The sequence below is a fragment of the Lactuca virosa genome, chromosome 1 (assembly GCF_052849685.1).
Source record: "Lactuca virosa cultivar CGN04683 chromosome 1, Lactuca_virosa_CGN04683_v6, whole genome shotgun sequence".
Lineage (NCBI taxonomy): Eukaryota > Viridiplantae > Streptophyta > Magnoliopsida > Asterales > Asteraceae > Lactuca > Lactuca virosa.
In genome coordinates, this window is record NC_136426.1 from 263,189,577 (window position 1) to 263,199,304 (window position 9,728).

The 9,728-nt window shown below is 47.3% G+C and overlaps 28 non-coding genes across 28 annotated transcripts; all 28 read left to right on the top strand.

Moving 5' to 3' along the window:
- Positions 1-56: 56 nt before the first annotated feature.
- On the top strand, positions 57-175 carry LOC145147372 (5S ribosomal RNA). Its single transcript, XR_013728278.1, has one exon. It is a non-coding gene; the product is annotated as a 5S ribosomal RNA (ribosomal RNA).
- Positions 176-405: 230 nt separating this feature from the next.
- LOC145154065 (5S ribosomal RNA) lies at positions 406-524 on the top strand. Its single transcript, XR_013734549.1, has one exon. It is a non-coding gene; the product is annotated as a 5S ribosomal RNA (ribosomal RNA).
- A 229-nt stretch (positions 525-753) lies between these two features.
- On the top strand, positions 754-872 carry LOC145144981 (5S ribosomal RNA). The gene has a single exon (XR_013725977.1). It is a non-coding gene; the product is annotated as a 5S ribosomal RNA (ribosomal RNA).
- A 228-nt stretch (positions 873-1,100) lies between these two features.
- Positions 1,101-1,219, top strand: LOC145147970 (5S ribosomal RNA). The gene has a single exon (XR_013728868.1). It is a non-coding gene; the product is annotated as a 5S ribosomal RNA (ribosomal RNA).
- A 230-nt stretch (positions 1,220-1,449) lies between these two features.
- LOC145154214 (5S ribosomal RNA) lies at positions 1,450-1,568 on the top strand. The gene has a single exon (XR_013734698.1). It is a non-coding gene; the product is annotated as a 5S ribosomal RNA (ribosomal RNA).
- A 229-nt stretch (positions 1,569-1,797) lies between these two features.
- On the top strand, positions 1,798-1,916 carry LOC145154508 (5S ribosomal RNA). Its single transcript, XR_013734981.1, has one exon. It is a non-coding gene; the product is annotated as a 5S ribosomal RNA (ribosomal RNA).
- A 229-nt stretch (positions 1,917-2,145) lies between these two features.
- Positions 2,146-2,264, top strand: LOC145139393 (5S ribosomal RNA). Its single transcript, XR_013721899.1, has one exon. It is a non-coding gene; the product is annotated as a 5S ribosomal RNA (ribosomal RNA).
- A 230-nt stretch (positions 2,265-2,494) lies between these two features.
- Positions 2,495-2,613, top strand: LOC145152450 (5S ribosomal RNA). Its single transcript, XR_013732971.1, has one exon. It is a non-coding gene; the product is annotated as a 5S ribosomal RNA (ribosomal RNA).
- Positions 2,614-2,843: 230 nt separating this feature from the next.
- Positions 2,844-2,962, top strand: LOC145138330 (5S ribosomal RNA). Its single transcript, XR_013721445.1, has one exon. It is a non-coding gene; the product is annotated as a 5S ribosomal RNA (ribosomal RNA).
- A 230-nt stretch (positions 2,963-3,192) lies between these two features.
- On the top strand, positions 3,193-3,311 carry LOC145144982 (5S ribosomal RNA). The gene has a single exon (XR_013725978.1). It is a non-coding gene; the product is annotated as a 5S ribosomal RNA (ribosomal RNA).
- Positions 3,312-3,538: 227 nt separating this feature from the next.
- Positions 3,539-3,657, top strand: LOC145147982 (5S ribosomal RNA). Its single transcript, XR_013728879.1, has one exon. It is a non-coding gene; the product is annotated as a 5S ribosomal RNA (ribosomal RNA).
- A 230-nt stretch (positions 3,658-3,887) lies between these two features.
- Positions 3,888-4,006, top strand: LOC145154215 (5S ribosomal RNA). Its single transcript, XR_013734699.1, has one exon. It is a non-coding gene; the product is annotated as a 5S ribosomal RNA (ribosomal RNA).
- A 229-nt stretch (positions 4,007-4,235) lies between these two features.
- Positions 4,236-4,354, top strand: LOC145146315 (5S ribosomal RNA). Its single transcript, XR_013727265.1, has one exon. It is a non-coding gene; the product is annotated as a 5S ribosomal RNA (ribosomal RNA).
- Positions 4,355-4,583: 229 nt separating this feature from the next.
- On the top strand, positions 4,584-4,702 carry LOC145156079 (5S ribosomal RNA). Its single transcript, XR_013736504.1, has one exon. It is a non-coding gene; the product is annotated as a 5S ribosomal RNA (ribosomal RNA).
- A 228-nt stretch (positions 4,703-4,930) lies between these two features.
- On the top strand, positions 4,931-5,049 carry LOC145153538 (5S ribosomal RNA). Its single transcript, XR_013734040.1, has one exon. It is a non-coding gene; the product is annotated as a 5S ribosomal RNA (ribosomal RNA).
- Positions 5,050-5,281: 232 nt separating this feature from the next.
- Positions 5,282-5,400, top strand: LOC145147993 (5S ribosomal RNA). Its single transcript, XR_013728890.1, has one exon. It is a non-coding gene; the product is annotated as a 5S ribosomal RNA (ribosomal RNA).
- Positions 5,401-5,630: 230 nt separating this feature from the next.
- Positions 5,631-5,749, top strand: LOC145154529 (5S ribosomal RNA). The gene has a single exon (XR_013735002.1). It is a non-coding gene; the product is annotated as a 5S ribosomal RNA (ribosomal RNA).
- A 230-nt stretch (positions 5,750-5,979) lies between these two features.
- On the top strand, positions 5,980-6,098 carry LOC145140312 (5S ribosomal RNA). Its single transcript, XR_013722134.1, has one exon. It is a non-coding gene; the product is annotated as a 5S ribosomal RNA (ribosomal RNA).
- A 228-nt stretch (positions 6,099-6,326) lies between these two features.
- Positions 6,327-6,445, top strand: LOC145134806 (5S ribosomal RNA). The gene has a single exon (XR_013719357.1). It is a non-coding gene; the product is annotated as a 5S ribosomal RNA (ribosomal RNA).
- A 228-nt stretch (positions 6,446-6,673) lies between these two features.
- On the top strand, positions 6,674-6,792 carry LOC145140318 (5S ribosomal RNA). The gene has a single exon (XR_013722136.1). It is a non-coding gene; the product is annotated as a 5S ribosomal RNA (ribosomal RNA).
- Positions 6,793-7,022: 230 nt separating this feature from the next.
- On the top strand, positions 7,023-7,141 carry LOC145147108 (5S ribosomal RNA). The gene has a single exon (XR_013728022.1). It is a non-coding gene; the product is annotated as a 5S ribosomal RNA (ribosomal RNA).
- A 229-nt stretch (positions 7,142-7,370) lies between these two features.
- Positions 7,371-7,489, top strand: LOC145134814 (5S ribosomal RNA). The gene has a single exon (XR_013719365.1). It is a non-coding gene; the product is annotated as a 5S ribosomal RNA (ribosomal RNA).
- Positions 7,490-7,717: 228 nt separating this feature from the next.
- Positions 7,718-7,836, top strand: LOC145154216 (5S ribosomal RNA). Its single transcript, XR_013734700.1, has one exon. It is a non-coding gene; the product is annotated as a 5S ribosomal RNA (ribosomal RNA).
- A 229-nt stretch (positions 7,837-8,065) lies between these two features.
- On the top strand, positions 8,066-8,184 carry LOC145146316 (5S ribosomal RNA). Its single transcript, XR_013727266.1, has one exon. It is a non-coding gene; the product is annotated as a 5S ribosomal RNA (ribosomal RNA).
- A 230-nt stretch (positions 8,185-8,414) lies between these two features.
- On the top strand, positions 8,415-8,533 carry LOC145148005 (5S ribosomal RNA). The gene has a single exon (XR_013728902.1). It is a non-coding gene; the product is annotated as a 5S ribosomal RNA (ribosomal RNA).
- A 228-nt stretch (positions 8,534-8,761) lies between these two features.
- Positions 8,762-8,880, top strand: LOC145154479 (5S ribosomal RNA). Its single transcript, XR_013734951.1, has one exon. It is a non-coding gene; the product is annotated as a 5S ribosomal RNA (ribosomal RNA).
- Positions 8,881-9,108: 228 nt separating this feature from the next.
- LOC145148016 (5S ribosomal RNA) lies at positions 9,109-9,227 on the top strand. The gene has a single exon (XR_013728915.1). It is a non-coding gene; the product is annotated as a 5S ribosomal RNA (ribosomal RNA).
- Positions 9,228-9,457: 230 nt separating this feature from the next.
- On the top strand, positions 9,458-9,576 carry LOC145154217 (5S ribosomal RNA). The gene has a single exon (XR_013734701.1). It is a non-coding gene; the product is annotated as a 5S ribosomal RNA (ribosomal RNA).
- The last annotated feature ends 152 nt before the right edge of the window (positions 9,577-9,728 follow it).

The following is a 9,728-nucleotide window of genomic DNA, read 5'->3' on the forward strand; positions in this document are numbered from 1 at the left end:
CAAAGGAGGTTCTGTGTCTTTTAAGACATACAAGCAATAAGCATGGACAGTATTTCGGGTGCGATCATACCAGCACTAATGCACCGGATCCCATCAGAACTCCGCAGTTAAGCGTGCTTGGGCGAGAGTAGTACTAGGATGGGTGACCCCATGGGAAGTCCTCGTGTTTCAACCCCCTTTTTCGTTGTCCGTTTGCGTTTTTTTAAATTTTACGTGCGGTTTTTTTTTGTTTTTTTTTTCTTTCTTGCTATTTCTATGCTCGGGTGGCCTCCGCTTCATGGTTGATGGTCTTCGTATTTTTGGAACGGAGCTGATCGGTCACGTTGGTCCCACGCCTCGCGTACGAAAACAAAGGAGGTTCTGCGTCTTTTAAGACATACAAGCAATAAGCATGGATAGTATTTCGGGTGCGATCATACCAGCACTAATGCACCGGATCCCATCAGAACTCCGCAGTTAAGTGTGCTTGGGCGAGAGTAGTACTAGGATGGGTGACCCCCTGGGAAGTCCTCGTGTTGCACCCCCCTTTTTCGTTGTCCGTTTGCGTTTTTTTAGATTTTACGTGCGGTTTTTTTTTTGTTTTTTTTCTTTCTTGCTATTTCTATGCTCGGGTGGCCTCCGTTTCATGGTTCATGGTCTTCGTATTTTTGGAACGGAGCCGATCAGTCACGTGGGTCCCACGCCTCGCGTACGAAAACAAAGGAGGTTCTGCGTCTTTTAAGACATACAAGCAATAAGCATGGATAGTATTTCGGGTGCGATCATACCAGCACTAATGCACCGGATCCTATCAGAACTCCGCAGTGAAGCGTGCTTGGGCGAGAGTAGTACTAGGATGGGTGACCCCCTGGGAAGTCCTCGTGTTGCACCCCTTTTTCGTTGTCCGTTTGCGTTTTTTTAGATTTTACGTGCGTTTTTTTTTTTGTTTTTTTTTCTTTCTTGCTATTTCTATGCTCGGGTGGCCTCCGCTTCATGGTTGATGGTTTTCGTATTTTTGGAACGGAGCCGATCGGTCACGTGGGTTCCACGCCTCGCGTACGAAAACAAAGGAGGTTCTGCGTCTTTTAAGACATACAAGCAATAAGCATGGATAGTATTTCGGGTGCGATCATACCAGCACTAATGCACCGGATCCCATCAGAACTCCGCAGTTAAGCGTGCTTGGGCGAGAGTAGTACTAGGATGGGTGACCCCCTGGGAAGTCCTCGTGTTGCACCCCCCTTTTTCGTTGTCCGTTTGCGTTTTTCTAGATTTTACGTGCGGTTTTTTTTTTGTTTTTTTTTCTTTCTTGCTATTTCTATGCTCGGGTGGCCTGCGTTTCATGGTTCATGGTCTTCGTATTTTTGGAACGGAGCCGATCGGTCACGTGGGTCCCACGCCTCGCGTACGAAAACAAAGGAGGTTCTGCGTCTTTTAAGACATACAAGCAATAAGCATGGATAGTATTTCGGGTGCGATCATACCAGCACTAATGCACCGGATCCCATCAGAACTCCGCAGTTAAGCGTGCTTGGGCGAGAGTAGTACTAGGATGGGTGACCCCCTGGGAAGTCCTTGTGTTGCACCCCCCTTTTTCGTTGTCCGTTTGCGTTTTTTTAGATTTTACGTGCGGTTTTTTTTTGTTTTTTTTTCTTTCTTGCTATTTCTATGCTCGGGTGGCCTCCGCTTCATGGTTGATGGTTTTCGTATTTTTGGAACGGAGCCGATCGGTCACGTGGATTCCACGCCTCGCGTACGAAAACAAAGGAGGTTCTGCGTCTTTTAAGACATACAAGCAATAAGCATGGATAGTATTTCGGGTGCGATCATACCAGCACTAATGCACCGGATCCCATCAGAACTCCGCAGCTAAGCGTGCTTGGGCGAGAGTAGTACTAGGATGGGTGACCCTCTGGGAAGTCCTCGTGTTGCACCCCCCTTTTTCGTTGTCCGTTTGCGTTTTTTTAGATTTTACGCGCGGTTTTTTTTTGTTTTTTTTTCTTTCTTGCTATTTCTATGCTCGGGTGGCCTCCGCTTCATGGTTGATGGTTTTCGTATTTTTGGAACGGAGCCGATCGGTCACGTGGGTTCCACGCCTCGCGTACGAAAACAAAGGAGGTTCTGCGTCTTTTAAGACATAAAAGCAATAAGCATGGATAGTATTTCGGGTGCGATCATACCAGCACTAATGCACCGGATCCCATCAGAACTCTGCAGTTAAGCGTGCTTGGGCGAGAGTAGTACTAGGATGGGTGACCCCCTGGGAAGTCCTCGTGTTGCATCCCCCATTTTCGTTGTCCGTTTGCTTTTTTTTAGATTTTACATGCGGTTTTTTTTTTGTTTTTTTTTCTTTCTTGCTATTTCTATGCTCGGGTGGCCTCCGTTTCATGGTTGATGGTCTTCGTATTTTTGGAACGGAGCCGATCGGTCACGTGGGTCCCACGCCTCGCGTACGAAAACAAAGGAGGTTCTGCGTCTTTTAAGACATACAAGCAATAAGCATAGATAGTATTTCGGGTGCGATCATACCAGCACTAATGCACCGGATCCCATCAGAACTCCGTAGTTAAGCGTGCTTGGGCGAGAGTAGTACTAGGATGGGTGACCCCCTGGGAAGTCCTCGTGTTGCACCCCCCTTTTTCGTTGTCCGTTTGCGTTTTTTTAGATTTTACGTGCGGTTTTTTTTTTGTTTTTTTTTCTTTCTTGCTATTTCTATGCTCGGGTGGCCTCCGCTTCATGGTTGATGGTTTTCGTATTTTTGGAACGGAGCCGATCGGTCACGTGGGTTCCACGCCTCGCGTACGAAAACAAAGGAGGTTCTGCGTCTTTTAAGACATACATGCAATAAGCATGGATAGTATTTCGGGTGCGATCATACCAGCACTAATGCACCGGATCCTATCAGAACTCCGCAGTTAAGCGTGCTTGGGCGAGAGTAGTACTAGGATGGGTGACCCCCTGGGAAGTCCTCGTGTTGCACCCCCCTTTTTCGTTGTCCGTTTGCGTTTTTTTAGATTTTACGTGCGGTTTTTTTTTTGTTTTTTTTTCTTTCTTGCTATTTCTATGCTCAGGTGGCCTCCGTTTCATGGTTCATGGTCTTCGTATTTTTGGAACGGAGCCGATCGGTCACGTGGGTCCCACGCCTCGCGTACGAAAACAAAGGAGGTTCTGCGTCTTTTAAGACATACAAGCAATAAGCATGGATAGTATTTCGGGTGCGATCATACCAGCACTAATGCACCGGATCCTATCAGAACTCCGCAGTGAAGCGTGCTTGGGCGAGAGTAGTACTAGGATGGGTGACCCCCTGGGAAGTCCTCGTGTTGCACCCCCTTTTTCGTTGTCCGTTTGCGTTTTTTTAGATTTTACGTGCGTTTTTTTTTGTTTTTTTTTCTTTCTTGCTATTTCTATGCTCGGTTGGCCTCCGCTTCATGGTTGATGGTTTTCGTATTTTTGGAACGGAGCCGATCGGTCACGTGGGTTCCACGCCTCGCGTACGAAAACAAAGGAGGTTCTGCGTCTTTTAAGACATACAAGCAATAAGCATGGATAGTATTTCGGGTGCGATCATACCAGCACTAATGCACCGGATCCCATCAGAACTCCGCAGTTAAGCGTGCTTGGGCGAGAGTAGTACTAGGATGGGTGACCCCCTGGGAAGTCCTCGTGTTGCACCCCCCTTTTTCGTTGTCCGTTTGCGTTTTTCTAGATTTTACGTGCGGTTTTTTTTTTGTTTTTTTTTCTTTCTTGCTATTTCTATGCTCGGGTGGCCTTCGTTTCATGGTTCATGGTCTTCGTATTTTTGGAACGGAGCCGATCGGTCACGTGGGTCCCACGCCTCGCGTACGAAAACAAAGGAGGTTCTGCGTCTTTTAAGACATACAAGCAATAAGCATGGATAGTATTTCGGGTGCGATCATACCAGCACTAATGCACCGGATCCCATCAGAACTCCGCAGTTAAGCGTGCTTGGGCGAGAGTAGTACTAGGATGGGTGACCCCCTGGGAAGTCCTTGTGTTGCACCCCCCTTTTTCGTTGTCCGTTTGCGTTTTTTTAGATTTTACGTGCGGTTTTTTTTTGTTTTTTTTTCTTTCTTGCTATTTCTATGCTCGGGTGGCCTCCGCTTCATGGTTGATGGTTTTCGTATTTTTGGAACGGAGCCGATCGGTCACGTGGGTTCCACGCCTCGCGTACGAAAACAAAGGAGGTTCTGCGTCTTTTAAGACATACAAGCAATAAGCATGGATAGTATTTCGGGTGCGATCATACCAGCACTAATGCACCGGATCCCATCAGATCTCCGCAGTTAAGCGTGCTTCGGCGAGAGTAGTACTAGGATGGGTGACCCCCTGGGAAGTCCTCGTGTTGCACCCCCTTTTTCGTTGTCCGTTTGCGTTTTTTTAGATTTTACGTGCGGTTTTTTTTTGTTTTTTTTTTCTTTCTTGCTATTTCTATGCTCGGGTGGCCTCCGCTTCATGGTTGATGGTTTTCGTATTTTTGGAACGGAGCCGATCGGTCACGTGGGTTCCACGCCTCGCGTACGAAAACAAAGGAGGTTCTGCGTCTTTTAAGACATAAAAGCAATAAGCATGGATAGTATTTCGGGTGCGATCATACCAGCACTAATGCACCGGATCCCATCAGAACTCCGCTGTTAAGCGTGCTTGGGCGAGAGTAGTACTAGGATGGGTGACCCCCTGGGAAGTCCTCGTGTTGCACCCCCCCTTTTTCGTTGTCCGTTTGCGTTTTTTTAGATTTTACGTGCGGTTTTTTTTTTGTTTTTTTTTTCTTGCTATTTCTATGCTCGGGTGGCCTCCGTTTCAAGGTTCATGGTCTTCGTATTTTTGGAACGGAGCCGATCGGTCACGTGGGTCCCACGCCTCGCGTACGAAAACAAAGGAGGTTCTGTGTCTTTTAAGACATACAAGCAATAAGCATGGACAGTATTTCGGGTGCGATCATACCAGCACTAATGCACCGGATCCCATCAGAACTCCGTAGTTAAGCGTGCTTGGGCGAGAGTAGTACTAGGATGGGTGACCCCATGGGAAGTCCTCGTGTTGCACCCCCCCTTTTTCGTTGTCCGTTTGCGTTTTTTTAGATTTTACGTGCGTTTTTTTTTTTTTTTTTTTTTTCTTTCTTGCTATTTCTATGCTCGGGTGGCCTCCGCTTCATGGTTGATGGTCTTCGTATTTTTGGAACGGAGCTGATCGGTCACGTGGGTCCCACGCCTCGCGTACGAAAACAAAGGAGTTTCTGCGTCTTTTAAGACATACAAGCAATAAGCATGGATAGTATTTTGGGTGCGATCATACCAGCACTAATGCACCGGATCCCATCAGAACTCCGCAGTTAAGCGTGCTTGGGCGAGAGTAGTACTAGGATGGGTGACCCCCTGGGAAGTCCTCGTGTTGCACCCCCCTTTTTCGTTGTCCGTTTGCGTTTTTTTAGATTTTACGTGCGGTTTTTTTTTGTTTTTTTTTTCTTTCTTGCTATTTCTATGCTCGGGTGGCCTCCGTTTCATGGTTCATGGTCTTCGTATTTTTGGAACGGAGCCGATCGGTCACGTGGGTCCCACGCCTCGCGTACGAAAACAAAGGAGGTTCTGCGTCTTTTAAGACATACAAGCAATAAGCATGGATAGTATTCCGTGTGCGATCATACCAGCACTAATGCACCGGATCCCATCAGAACTCCGCAGTTAAGCGTGCTTGGGCGAGAGTAGTACTAGGATGGGTGACCCCCTGGGAAGTCCTCGTGTTGCACCCCCCTTTTTCGTTGTCCGTTTGCGTTTTTTTAGATTTTACGTGCGGTTTTTTTTTGTTTTTTTTTTCTTTCTTGCTATTTCTATGCTCGGGTGGCCTCCGTTTCATGGTTCATGGTCTTCGTATTTTTGGAACGGAGCCGATCGGTCACGTGGGTCCCACGCCTCGCGTACGAAAACAAAGGAGGTTTTCCGTCTTTTAAGACATACAAGCAATAAGCATGGATAATATTTCGGGTGCGATCATACCAGCACTAATGCACCGGATCCCATCAGAACTCCGCAATTAAGCGTGCTTGGGCGAGAGTAGTACTAGGATGGGTGACCCCCTGGGAAGTCCTCGTGTTGCACCCCCCTTTTTCGTTGTCCGTTTGCGTTTTTTTAGATTTTACGTGCAGTTTTTTTTTGTTTTTTTTCTTTCTTGCTATTTCTATGCTCGGGTGGCCTCCGCTTCATGGTTGATGGTTTTCGTATTTTTGGAACGGAGCCGATCGGTCACGTGGGTTCCACGCCTCGCGTACGAAAACAAAGGAGGTTCTGCGTCTTTTAAGACATAAAAGCAATAAGCATGGATAGTATTTCGGGTGCGATCATACCAGCACTAATGCACCGGATCCCATCAGAACTCCGCAGTTAAGCGTGCTTGGGCGAGAGTAGTACTAGGATGGGTGACCCCATGGGAAGTCCTCGTGTTGCAACCCCCTTTTTCGTTGTCCGTTTGCGTTTTTTTAGATTTTACGTGCGGTTTTTTTTTGTTTTTTTTCTTTCTTGCTATTTCTATGCTCGGGTGGCCTCCGCTTCATGGTTGATGGTCTTCGTATTTTTGGAACGGAGCTGATCGGTCACGTGGGTCCCACGCCTCGCGTACGAAAACAAAGGAGGTTCTGCGTCTTTTAAGACATACAAGCAATAAGCATGGATAGTATTTCGGGTGCGATCATACCAGCACTAATGCACCGGATCCCATCAGAACTCCGCAATTAAGCGTGCTTGGGCGAGAGTAGTACTAGGATGGGTGACCCCCTGGGAAGTCCTCGTGTTGCACCCCCCTTTTTCGTTGTCCGTTTGCGTTTTTTTAGATTTTACGTGCAGTTTTTTTTTTGTTTTTTTTTCTTTCTTGCTATTTCTATGCTCGGGTGGCCTCCGCTTCATGGTTGATGGTTTTCGTATTTTTGGAACGGAGCCGATCGGTCACGTGGGTTCCACGCCTCGCGTACGAAAACAAAGGAGGTTCTGCGTCTTTTAAGACATACAAGCAATAAGCATGGATAGTATTTCGGGTGCGATCATACCAGCACTAATGCACCAGATCCCATCAGAACTCCGCAGTCAAGCGTGCTTGGGCGAGAGTAGTATTAGGATGGGTGACCCCCTGGGAAGTCCTCGTGTTGCACCCCCCTTTTTCGTTGTCCGTTTGCGTTTTTCTAGATTTTACGTGCGGTTTTTTTTTTGTTTTTTTTCTTTCTTGCTATTTCTATGCTCGGGTGGCCTCCGTTTCATGGTTCATGGTCTTCGTATTTTTGGAACGGAGCCGATCGGTCACGTGGGTCCCACGCCTCGCGTACGAAAACAAAGGAGGTTCTGCGTCTTTTAAGACATACAAGCAATAAGTATGGATAGTATTTCGGGTGCGATCATACCAGCACTAATGCACCGGATCCCATCAGAACTCCGCAGTTAAGCGTGCTTGGGCGAGAGTAGTACTAGGATGGGTGACCCCATGGGAAGTCCTCGTGTTGCAACCCCCTTTTTCGTTGTCCGTTTGCGTTTTTTTAGATTTTACGTGCGGTTTTTTTTTGTTTTTTTTCTTTCTTGCTATTTCTATGCTCGGGTGGCCTTCGTTTCATGGTTCATGGTCTTCGTATTTTTGGAACGGAGCCGATCGGTCACGTGGGTCCCACGCCTCGCGTACGAAAACAAAGGAGGTTCTGCGTCTTTTAAGACATACAAGCAATAAGCATGGATAGTATTTCGGGTGCGATCATACCAGCACTAATGCACCGGATCCCATCAGAACTCCGCAGTTAAGCGTGCTTGGGCGAGAGTAGTACTAGGATGGGTGACCCCCTGGGAAGTCCTTGTGTTGCACCCCCCTTTTTCGTTGTCCGTTTGCGTTTTTTTAGATTTTACGTGCGGTTTTTTTTTGTTTTTTTTTCTTTCTTGCTATTTCTATGCTCGGGTGGCCTCCGCTTCATGGTTGATGGTTTTCGTATTTTTGGAACGGAGCCGATCGGTCACGTGGGTTCCACGCCTCGCGTACGAAAACAAAGGAGGTTCTGCGTCTTTTAAGACATACAAGCAATAAGCATGGATAGTATTTCGGGTGCGATCATACCAGCACTAATGCACCGGATCCCATCAGATCTCCGCAGTTAAGCGTGCTTCGGCGAGAGTAGTACTAGGATGGGTGACCCCCTGGGAAGTCCTCGTGTTGCACCCCCCTTTTTCGTTGTCCGTTTGCGTTTTTTTAGATTTTACGTGCGGTTTTTTTTTGTTTTTTTTTTCTTTCTTGCTATTTCTATGCTCGGGTGGCCTCCGCTTCATTGTTGATGGTTTTCGTATTTTTGGAACGGAGCCGATCGGTCACGTGGGTTCCACGCCTCGCGTACGAAAACAAAGGAGGTTTTGCGTCTTTTAAGACATAAAAGCAATAAGCATGGATAGTATTTCGGGTGCGATCATACCAGCACTAATGCACCGGATCCCATCAGAACTCCGCAGTTAAGCGTGCTTGGGCGAGAGTAGTACTAGGATGGGTGACCCCCTGGGAAGTCCTCGTGTTGCACCCCCCCTTTTTCGTTGTCCGTTTGCGTTTTTTTAGATTTTACGTGCGGTTTTTTTTTTGTTTTTTTTTTCTTGCTATTTCTATGCTCGGGTGGCCTCCGTTTCAAGGTTCATGGTCTTCGTATTTTTGGAACGGAGCCGATCGGTCACGTGGGTCCCACGCCTCGCGTACGAAAACAAAGGAGGTTCTGTGTCTTTTAAGACATACAAGCAATAAGCATGGACAGTATTTCGGGTGCGATCATACCAGCACTAATGCACCGGATCCCATCAGAACTCCGCAGTGAAGCGTGCTTGGGCGAGAGTAGTACTAGGATGGGTGACCCCCTGGGAAGTCCTCGTGTTGCACCCCCTTTTTCGTTGTCCGTTTGCGTTTTTTTAGATTTTACGTGCGGTTTTTTTTTGTTTTTTTTTCTTTCTTGCTATTTCTATGCTCGGGTGGCCTCCGCTTCATGGTTGATGGTTTTCGTATTTTTGGAACGGAGCCGATCGGTCACGTGGGTTCCACGCCTCGCGTACGAAAACAAAGGAGGTTCTGCGTCTTTTAAGACATACAAGCAATAAGCATGGATAGTATTTCGGGTGCGATCATACCAGCACTAATGCACCGGATCCCATCAGAACTCCGCAGTTAAGCGTGCTTGGGCGAGAGTAGTACTAGGATGGGTGACCCCCTGGGAAGTCCTCGTGTTGCACCCCCCTTTTTCGTTGTCCGTTTGCGTTTTTCTAGATTTTACGTGCGGTTTTTTTTTTGTTTTTTTTTCTTTCTTGCTATTTCTATGCTCGGGTGGCCTTCGTTTCATGGTTCATGGTCTTCGTATTTTTGGAACGGAGCCGATCGGTCACGTGGGTCCCACGCCTCGCGTACGAAAACAAAGGAGGTTCTGCGTCTTTTAAGACATACAAGCAATAAGCATGGATAGTATTTCGGGTGCGATCATACCAGCACTAATGCACCGGATCCCATCAGAACTCCGCAGTTAAGCGTGCTTGGGCGAGAGTAGTACTAGGATGGGTGACCCCCTGGGAAGTCCTTGTGTTGCACCCCCCTTTTTCGTTGTCCGTTTGCGTTTTTTTAGATTTTACGTGCGGTTTTTTTTTGTTTTTTTTTCTTTCTTGCTATTTCTATGCTCGGGTGGCCTCCGCTTCATGGTTGATGGTTTTCGTATTTTTGGAACGGAGCCGATCGGTCACGTGGGT